Below are 10,000 nucleotides of genomic sequence, written 5' to 3'. Positions count from 1 at the left end.
CCATTATGAATTCCTAAAGTTTTTGCTGAGACCGAAGCGAGCACTCTAAGGGCTTCGTCACGCGTTCCTCCCCCACGAGCGTCTGTTGAAACGAGCCGGAATTTATGTAGACCAATCACAACGGACTTCCAGATTCTGGAAGTGCACTTCAAGAAGATGGGCTTTGCGTGTTGGGCATTTAAAATCGCTGGCTTAAATTCTTATCACAGAGAAACTGGAGCGTATAAATTTCCTGTTTTGGCTTAGATGTTTCCGGCTCTTCACAGAATGAGTACGGTAGAATTCGTATGTTTGAAAAATTTTACTCCCGTGCGATTCAAACCTATTTGTGGCGTTCGCTTGGGATTTATATCATATTTACATTTCTTTCCGCGCTATTTCAGTGGAGTCGTTTAGTTTAAATACCCCTAGGATCTATACCGGGAACTGAAATCGTTAATCATTACATACATGAAAGCAGTAAGCAACAGAGGGCTCAGGAATAGTAACAAAAAATGAGAAACAGTGGGCACTGAGGACATAGAGGAACAGTGGGGACAGAGGAAAAGTAGGCGCACAGGAATTCTGGGCACAGAGGAACAGTAGGCACACAGGAACAGTGGACACACAGGAACAGTGGACACACAGGAACAGTGGACACACAGGAACTGTAGTCACAGAGGAACTGTAGGCACAGAGGGCAAAGATGAACAGTGGGGACAGAGGAACAGAAGATCAGTAGGAACAGAGGGACAGAAACAGTAGGCACACTGGAACACTGGGCACAGAGAAAAAATGGACACAGAAGAACTGTAGGCACAGATGGTACAGAGGAACCGAGGAACAGTAAGCACAGAGGAACAGAGTGGCGGTAGGCACAGAGTAAATGTAATTTCTATTGGTATGCGTTTGAATTCTTATAATTTGAAGGGTTTTCAGTGCGGTTTGTTATCAGGTATTTTCTAGGTGTTTTGGTAGTCCTCCGGGACATCCAAATTGAGTTATCAGGCTATTTAAGCAGATAGCAAGTTTTGTTGTTCTCTCACTCTCGCAATTCAACACTGACGTTTACAGCTAGTCCCCACAGTTCTTGGTTATATGTCCGAAGATACTAGGTTTTCAGCCAGGTTCTTCTTATCCTTCGTCAGGCGAGTCCATAGTTCTGGAGGAAAGCAGCAGTTCAGAGCTTCTCCAGAAGGTTTTTGGCCTCTTTAAATTAACGATTATTTAAATTGCGCTGCTTTAATCGAAGGGAAATCAGTTTGATGCCGAGATCTAAATCGCGAAAGCCGTCTCCAAGTTTAAGTTTATAGGGAGCAAAATTAAATTTGAGCTTATCGCCCATCTAGACCATTGGGTTTCTCTCAGCTATCAGCCTCAACATCGGTAATCCAGACGAGCTCGATTCATAAGCTCGTTTCAGAAGGTAGAGAACGACTTAGGAAATGGCGAAAGTTAATATTTGTGTTGGCCGACCGAAACACGATGGTTTAGTGGTAGTTCAACAGTACGAGAAACATGTTTTGGCTTCGGATTCTAAAAACGTAGAACGTTTACGCAAGGCGAAGAATGCAGCTGAAAAGAAGTGGAATGAGTAGAGCCACAGACCAGGAACTTCGAAGAAGCTTAAATCTATTTCCCTTTGTTGTCAATCAGCTTTTTTCTTGGTAAGAACTTATTTTCTTTTATTATGCACCTCCTGTACTTTGTGAATCTCATCGAATGGTCAAGATGATTGCCTCCTGATTGCCTGAGCAACCAACCCATTATGAAGTTGTTTGTTGTGAATTTTGGAGCATTAAGAGCTTCTGCCTGAGAGACCGGGGCAGACTTGGAAATGAAGGTCGGCCGATTTCGCTTAAAATTGGTACACAAAGTACTTATGTCGACTTATGTAATTTGCCAAAGTTTCACCTCCAACGACTTTTTTTAGCCGAGTTCTGGATATCAGCCCCTCAGGGGTCCCCAGAGGCTGATTTTCAGTGCAATTTTGGCCACTTTTAAATCTCTTTTTTAGCAGCCTGAAATTAATTTCAGGAAAAAACAAAACCATATTTGTAAAGCCCTATCCTTAGGCTTTTATGGGTGAGAACATTAGCTCATGGAAATTTTTCGCTAGCCTGTGGCTGTTATCACAACTTGGTCATATTTGAAGCATATGGGAAGCAACCGGAAATGGCCTGTTTTTCAGACCAAATATTTTCCATGCCCATGTTTTATATCTTGAGGTCTTAGTATCCCTGCAAAGTTCAGCCCTTAGTTTAGTAATATCAAGAAAAAAATACTAAGGTTGAGGCTTTTTACTAAGAAAAAAACTTACGAGAAGATGGCTAACCAGGCCACTTCCGGTTGAAGTTTCAACAAAGCGTGTCTGCAAAAATCAGCCATTTAATTTCGATTATCTTTTTTCCTTCCAAGTTATGGTTAAAAGAGACTATGAAGTTAATTGTCACCGAAAAGACTTGCCGTTAATAAGAAATTTTTATGTGATTGTTTTAGGACCGATCAGATAGTGGTCCGAAAGCGGTTATAAATTTCTTGGAAGAAGTCTTGAAAATTACGGACAATAGAGCCGCTGCGAAAACTCTTTATTTACCTAACAACACATCTCTTGCCGGTAAATCACAATGCCAAATTGCATCTTTTTTGTCCAAACTGCAATGTTAAGTTTATCTCCTTTGTTCAACTCGTTCAACGTATCACGTCTGTGGCCCGTAGTAATGAAGCGCTAATCAAATCAGGATATAAGCAAGCTTTGTAGTTCCATTCAGTAGTACTATAACCCACCTGTTTGGGCTTTAATATTTTCTGAAGAAAAAAGAACTTGTCGGTCTCTTTAAATGCAACCACAACATCTGTCGTGACACCCACTTGAGAATCGTTTTGAACCTTTAAGAAATTTGGAATATAATTAAAGCTAAGTCTAACACAAATTGTAGTCACTCTTCTAGTCTATTTGCAAAGTGTCTGGATAAATTCACTTACAAAAAACGCTTACCTGGCTTCACTTTTACAGACATGCCCTTTTGCTACAATCCCTTAAAAGTGAGGTAACATTAGAAACTTTAGCCCCAGCGATAAATTGGTCGCAAGTGCGTCGTTGTGAGTTAGATATACACAGGTCGATTAATACCGTACGTGACAAGGTCATTGTAGTTTGCTGGCTATTACTGACTTGGAATTCAGTTGTTTTCTCGTGCAGATTCGTCTCCTTGATATTGCAGAGAATGATTATGATAGAACTTGTATGAGAACCTCAATGGCATGATTTTTTTACTGAATATTTACGCAAACGGGTGAACGGGACACAAAACGCAAACGGGACTTTCGAGAAACGGGCCCAAAGTTACTAGAGCGTTGACATGTCGTCTTGGGAAGGCAATTTTCTTTAACTGTGCCTCTCTCCACCCAGATGTATAAATGGGCACCAGTGATTATTATCCTGTCCAGGAAAGAAGAGCAGTAACCAATTTAAGCTCCAGCAGGTACGAGCGGGCACTAGGCCTTGTGACGACTTACCTTTTCACCTGCAGCATGCATAATGGCCCTCCAGGGCGATTACCGCCTAGGTTGCTTCTTATTACCGAAACCAAGTCAAGGGTCAGCAATTTAGTGTGAGTCCATAAAGACTTACTTTTTAATGTGATCCACAGCTACGGGTGCCATAAAAAACCCTCAAGTCCTTAAGGGCTCCAAGAAAGCTGAAATATTTTATTTCCCAAGTTGCCAAAACAGTAGTCTTTGCCGGAAGGATAACCCACTCCATCCCTGTCCTATCTTTGGATATATATGCAGTATGGATGCCGCCATGGATCTGTGCTGTTTGAGAAAGCAACAAAAGGAAAATACTGAGAAAGGGAAAGAGTGCCCGTGAGTAATCTTCTAGCAATTTAGCGGATTGGCGGCGAAAACGGACCGTGTTGGACGTCCTTATCAATCATTTACAACATATGTGAACCATTTACACTGGGGCACTGGGTATGAATAAATATTCAGTAAACGAATCATGCCATTGAGGTTCTCATACAAGTTTTATCATAATCATTCTCTGCAATATCAAGGAGACGAATCTGCACGAGAAAACAACTGAATTCCAAGTCAGTCATAGCCAACAAACTACAATGACCTCGTTACGTACGGTATTAATCGACCTGTGTATATCTAACTCACAACGACGCACTTGCGACCAATTTATCGCTGGGCTAAAGTTTCTAATGTTACCTCACTTTTAAGGGATTGTAGGAAAGGGGCAGGTCTGTAAAAGTGAAGCCAGGTAAGCGTTTTTTGCAAGTGAATTTATCCAGATACTTTGCAAATAGACTGCAAGAGTGACTGCAATTTGTGTTAGACGATTAGCTTTAATTATATTCCAAATTTCTTAAAGGTTCGAAACGATTCTCAAGTAGTGTCACGACAGATGTTGTGGTTGCTTTTAAAGAGACCGACAAGTTCTTTTTTCTTCAGAAAATATTAAAGCCCAAACAGGTGGGTTATAGTACTATTGAATGGAACTACAAAGCTTGCTTATATCCTGATTTAATTAGCGCTTCATTACTACGGGCCACAGACGTGATACGTTGAACGAGTTGAACAAAGGAGATAAACTTAACGTTGCAGTTTGGACAAAACAGATGCAATTTGGCATTGTGATTTACCGGCAAGAGATGTGTTGTTAGGTAAATAAAGAGTTTTCGCAGCGGCTCTATTGTCCGTAATTTTCAAGACTTCTTCCAAGAAATTTATAACCGCTGTCGGACCACTACCTGATCGGTCCTAAAACAATCACATAAAAATTTCTTATTAACGGCAAGTCTTTTCGGTGACAATTAACTTCAGAGTCTCTTTTAATCATAACTTGGAAGGAAAAAAGATAATCGAAATTAAATGGCTGATTTTTGCAGACACGCTTTGTTGAAACTTCAACCGGAAGTGACCTGGTTAGCCATCTTCTCGTAAGTTTTTTTCTTAGTAAAAAGTCTCAACCTTAGTATTTTTTTCTTGATATTACTAAACTAAGGGCTGAACTTTGCAGGGATACTAAGACCTCAAGATATAAAACATGGGCATGGAAAATATTTGGTCTGAAAAACAGGCCATTTCCGGTTGCTTTCCATATGCTTCAAATATGACCAAGTTGTGATAACAGCCACAGGCTAGCGAAAAATTTCCATGAGCTAATGTTCTCACCCATAAAAGCCTAAGGATAGGGCTTTACAAATATGGTTTTGTTTTTTCCTGAAATTAATTTCAGGCTGCTAAAAAAGAGATTTAAAAGTGGCCAAAATTGCACTGAAAATCAGCCTCTGGGGACCCCTGAGGGGCTGATATCCAGAAGTCGGCTAAAAAAAAGTCGTTGAAGCTGAAACTTTGGCAAATTACATAAGTCGACATAAGTACTTTGTGCACCAATTTTAAGCGAAATCGGCCGACCTTCATTTCCAAGTCTGCCCCGGTCTCTCAGGCAGAAGCTCTTAAGGGAGAAAATATTTTACGTTCGTTGGAGCGTAGGGAATTTGAACGTTTTGAATTCTGTCATGTACTTCAGGAGTATCTCCACCGCTTCCGATGTCCTTTACCACTTCTCAGGATTTTTGCAAAGCCTCTGGGTACGAGAATCAGACCGCACATCCTAATTCCTCCATTTGCGCATAGCCACAAGTCATTGCACCTTTGATCTTATCGCAACCCAAATTCGCTGTGTTTCGAAGAAAAATTATTTCTCCCGATTAGAGAGCTACCTCGGTCGTTCGCTTCAGGCTCACTCATCGTCTGCGGCAGCAAAGACTTGAGTTTTAGTGATATACCTGGTATGGCCATGCATATGACTTGCTTTACACTGGGGGCTATCGTGGAAGTCGCCGTTAGATAGTCACTATCATCAATGTACCTAAGATCTAACTTTGTAAGAACTTCATGCCGTGTACCTCAAGGATAGCTCCTTGGACCAATTCCCTTTGATTCACTAATAATTTCTCCTTTCCTAACCTATGACACACTTGCCTGGGATAATAGATATTTCAACACACTCCATTCCTTCGTTTGGTAAATATTAAATTTTTCACTCATGTAACGGAAATTTACAAATAGAATACCAGACGTGAAGCAGTCAAATTACGGTTATTAAACATTCCTATTCAAAATAATCATGTTTCTTAAAGAAATTCCAAGTGTTAAAAATCAGTCTATTATTTCATCTCATTATATATGTATGCATTTATTGCAACATGGATCAAGTTGATTTACCTATTCCCGGTTAGTTGTAGATTGGCTCTTTGCGCTTGACGTGTGGGCCTCTCTAATTGCAACCGAGAGTTTCTTTAATTGTCACTTTTTTCCTTTTGGGTTATAGAGATACTTTTAAAAGGGACAAACACCTATTGTATCTTCTCGTTTTTTCTTTTCATCGCTTGAATACGATAAGGATTCAAAGTTACTTTCCAAAATTTACTCCGACGGGTTTATCAAATTGAATGGGTGTCAGTGAAGAGGTCACTACGGTGTGTCAACAATATCGACTTTCAACATAAAACGGATGGAAGAAAGGAAAACAAATTCTGTTTAATTTCTTTCTTTGCGACAATTATCGAACGATAATTGGCACTTTGATTCAACGAAGACTAGCTTGCAAGCAGGCTCTCAGGGGATCGAGGTTTCACAGTTAGTGGCGACGTCTTCCTATTACACAACGATTGCTCTTTCACAAGTATAGATTTTTAAACACTAAAATCAATGAGAATAAAATTTGTTCCGCTAAAAGTGCAGAGAGAAAAGTAAAATATGTATATATATATAGATATATATATATATTATATAGATACTGATGAAATACCAGGATTTCTCCTTTTACTAAAAAATCATATCTTCACCGCGAGCAGTGAACGTATCATGTTTATCTTTCACATGTGAGGATATAGCTGTCGTCATGGTAGCGAACACGATTAGCAAATAAAACGCGAGCTTCCTCTTCATTGTACGATACTTTTGTGCTTTAATATAATTCCGAGTTCTCTACTACATTAACATTTTTATTGCAAATTTTACATTATCATGATTTCTTTTTCATAACTTTCATATCTTGTTTCATGTTACACAACATGCGTGTTTTAGTGGTTGGTGAACACTTTTTCATCATTTCGAAAATGAATAAAACAAGTTGTTTTAAATCTAGACATTTCATCAATATCTATATAATAAACAGAAAGTATCTCTCACTCGTTCACTTCGCTCACTCGTGAGAGATACTTTCAGCACTCGAAGATAAAATTCGTATCCCCGCGCGGCCATGTAATATCCTCTATATAGCTTATCTCCTGAATATACCCCGCCACTTATTTGCATAATAATAACGCATCTATTGTATAGGCCACTTCGGAAAATACCATAATACTCTTTGTTTGTTCCCCCAAATTTTGCATAAGTATTGTTTTTGTTTTCTCTTGGGACCATTGTAAGTCCCAAGAGAAACTTGAAACAATGCTTAATTATATACAAAATTTGTGGGGACAGACAAAGAGTATTATGGTATTTTCCGAAGTGGCCAATTCTGACTGGTTCTGAAAGTCGCCTATAGTAAGTCGGTACGAAGGTTCAAGTTTTTCATCACCAAATAGAGTCGTGCCTTAAAACTGAATTTGTTTTTTTCTATCCTTTTACAAGTGCGCACGGAGCCAGGACAGGCGGGCAGATAAGCTCTTTATAAAGGCTTGATGTGTGTGTCTCTGTATGTGTGTACCGGGTTTTGGCACCCTATTCCTCTTGGGTAACAGAACGACGTGGACACTGACCGTGAAACCGCATCAGATAACACCTTTCGCTTTTGCGTAGCCTGCGCATTCGAGCAGTCGAGCATCTTGTTCATGTACCTCGAACCACTGGGAGCCTTCTCGCAGGCTAGTCTTAGTAGAATAAAGCTGTCAATAACCGTTTGTCAATTGTTGGAAAAAAGAAATGGGATTCTTTTTTTCTTTTATTCCGCTCTTTTTTACATTTGAAGTCGATATTGTTGACACAACCGAGTCACCTATTTACTGATACCCATTGAATTAATTGAATTAATTAAGGGTGGAACATTCCTGCACTTTGACAGATCATGAAAAAGTGGTAAAGCTTCCTTAATTCAATTAAAAGGTGGTACGATACCCAAAATTTGGCAAAAGTGCGCAAATTGCACGAATTTTCTTCTCGTTCTTTTTTGGCTGAGGATTAAGTGAACTTTTACTGCAAACATCTATTTTTGCAACAATTCATTTATTTTATTGAATAAATAGGTATTTGTAAAGCCTCATTTATGGTTGCTAGGGGCAACGGTGTTGTTTACATCAAGAAAAGGGGCCTCCAATGGTCCGGGAGGACGCGACACGTTTTGTGAAGCATATACAACCCATTCTAGTGTTAAGAGAACCAAGCCATCAGCATACATGACGTACCTATTCAATTCTTCTCATTTTGTCTTCCAGTTCACTGTAAAAGTAAACGTACGAATGATGTTGTTATTTGTTGTTAAACCAACGCTTTCTTTTCGCTTTTTCCTTCTTGAAATAATCTAACATGCCAAAGCAGCGTTTAAAAAGACGCCTAAAAAGAAGGTTCTTGCGGAATCGGTTTACAAAATCCACGAAGAATGAGACAAGCAATGATGAATGATACAGCTGATCAGGTGCCAAGCAAGAGACAGGAAAAGTCTGTATCTTCAAAGAATCTTATTCCTAAGCACGGCACCGTAGAGGTAAAGCCAATGGAAGACAAGATAGAGCAATTATCGATCAGTGGTTATCGCTTTTGCGACATGGACCTTCTCAGCGCTGTATGATTTTTCTTCCATGAGGTGTGCTGACTGTCTCGAATTCAGCGAGATATTGATGGAAAAAGAATTGAAAAGGAAAGCATGTGCTTCAAACCTGCGCCTTTTTGTGAAAATTGCGGCTGGAAAAACGCATTTTTCACGTCCAAAAGGCAAACTATAAAGAGCCTTGAGGTGAACAGCCGCCTGGTGTACGCGGTAAGGTCGGCGTTGCTAAAACGCGGGTCGCGGGTGAAGGGTGAGGGTGAAGGGTAAGGGTAAAGGAAATTTTTTTGTTTTTCAAATTTTATTGAAACTTAAACCTTTCTGACTACGCTAATTCACAACTGAAGTAATTACTTGCCATTTATAAGAGTCCTACCGTAAAACGACTATGTTAAGACATCTTCCATGTGGCCCCTTATACAAATTGATCATACAGAAGGCTATATCAATAACACATACTTTTTCTTAAAATTGTAAAGTAACTGAAACCTTTCCGATAACTAAACTACTTCATGGTTGTAGTGTAACGTGAAGTGCTAGATTTCTATCCCATATGAACCATGTGAGCGATAGCCCCACTGATGGAACTGGGCCCACACAAGGACAGAGAAAAACTCTGACCAGGGTGGGAATCGAACCCACAACCTTCGGGTTAGATCTTCGCCGCTCTACCGACTGAGCTTCAAGGTCAGACGGGAGCTGGCCGTGGGAACTGAAGATGTTAAAGTCACGGCAATGAATATGTACAAGTACAAGGAAAGGTTCGTTTGAGAAACCACTAACTTCTTGTTTGGATCACGCGCAGAAAAAGTTTACAACAAGCCACCATTGCTAAACCACATGAAGTATCATGAAGTAATTTAGTTATCGGAAAGGTTTCCGTTACTTTACAATTTTAAGAAAAATTATGTGTTATTGATATAGCCTTCTGTATGATCAATTTATATAAGGGGCCACATGGAAGACGTCTTCACATAGTCGTTTTACCACAGGTAGCCCAAGCTCGATATATGAGCAGCTCTTTATATGATGACCTTTGCATTGTTACGTGACTCGAGCGATTTGCATATTTATAAGGATTTGTATGGGGAAATAACGATTGTTTCTGTGACCTATGAAAATGTAACGATTTAAATAAAAATCGTCTTACCTTTCTTTAGTTGAGTGTTTTCTTTCCTCATGTGTGGTCTTTGAGCCGATTTACGGCCATTCCTGTTAGTTTTAGAGGAACCGGTT

The 10,000-nt window shown here is 39.7% G+C and overlaps 1 protein-coding gene across 1 annotated transcript in view; it reads right to left on the bottom strand.

Annotated features, from left to right (window-relative positions):
- LOC137975196 (alpha-(1,3)-fucosyltransferase 7-like) overlaps positions 1 to 10,000 on the bottom strand; it is a 46,951-nt gene that overhangs the window by 31,628 nt on the left and 5,323 nt on the right. The window lies entirely within an intron of this gene.

This window comes from Montipora foliosa, chromosome 11, assembly GCF_036669935.1.
Source record: "Montipora foliosa isolate CH-2021 chromosome 11, ASM3666993v2, whole genome shotgun sequence".
In the NCBI taxonomy this organism is placed as follows: domain Eukaryota; kingdom Metazoa; phylum Cnidaria; class Anthozoa; order Scleractinia; family Acroporidae; genus Montipora; species Montipora foliosa.
This window is presented reverse-complemented; position numbering and strand designations above follow the sequence as displayed.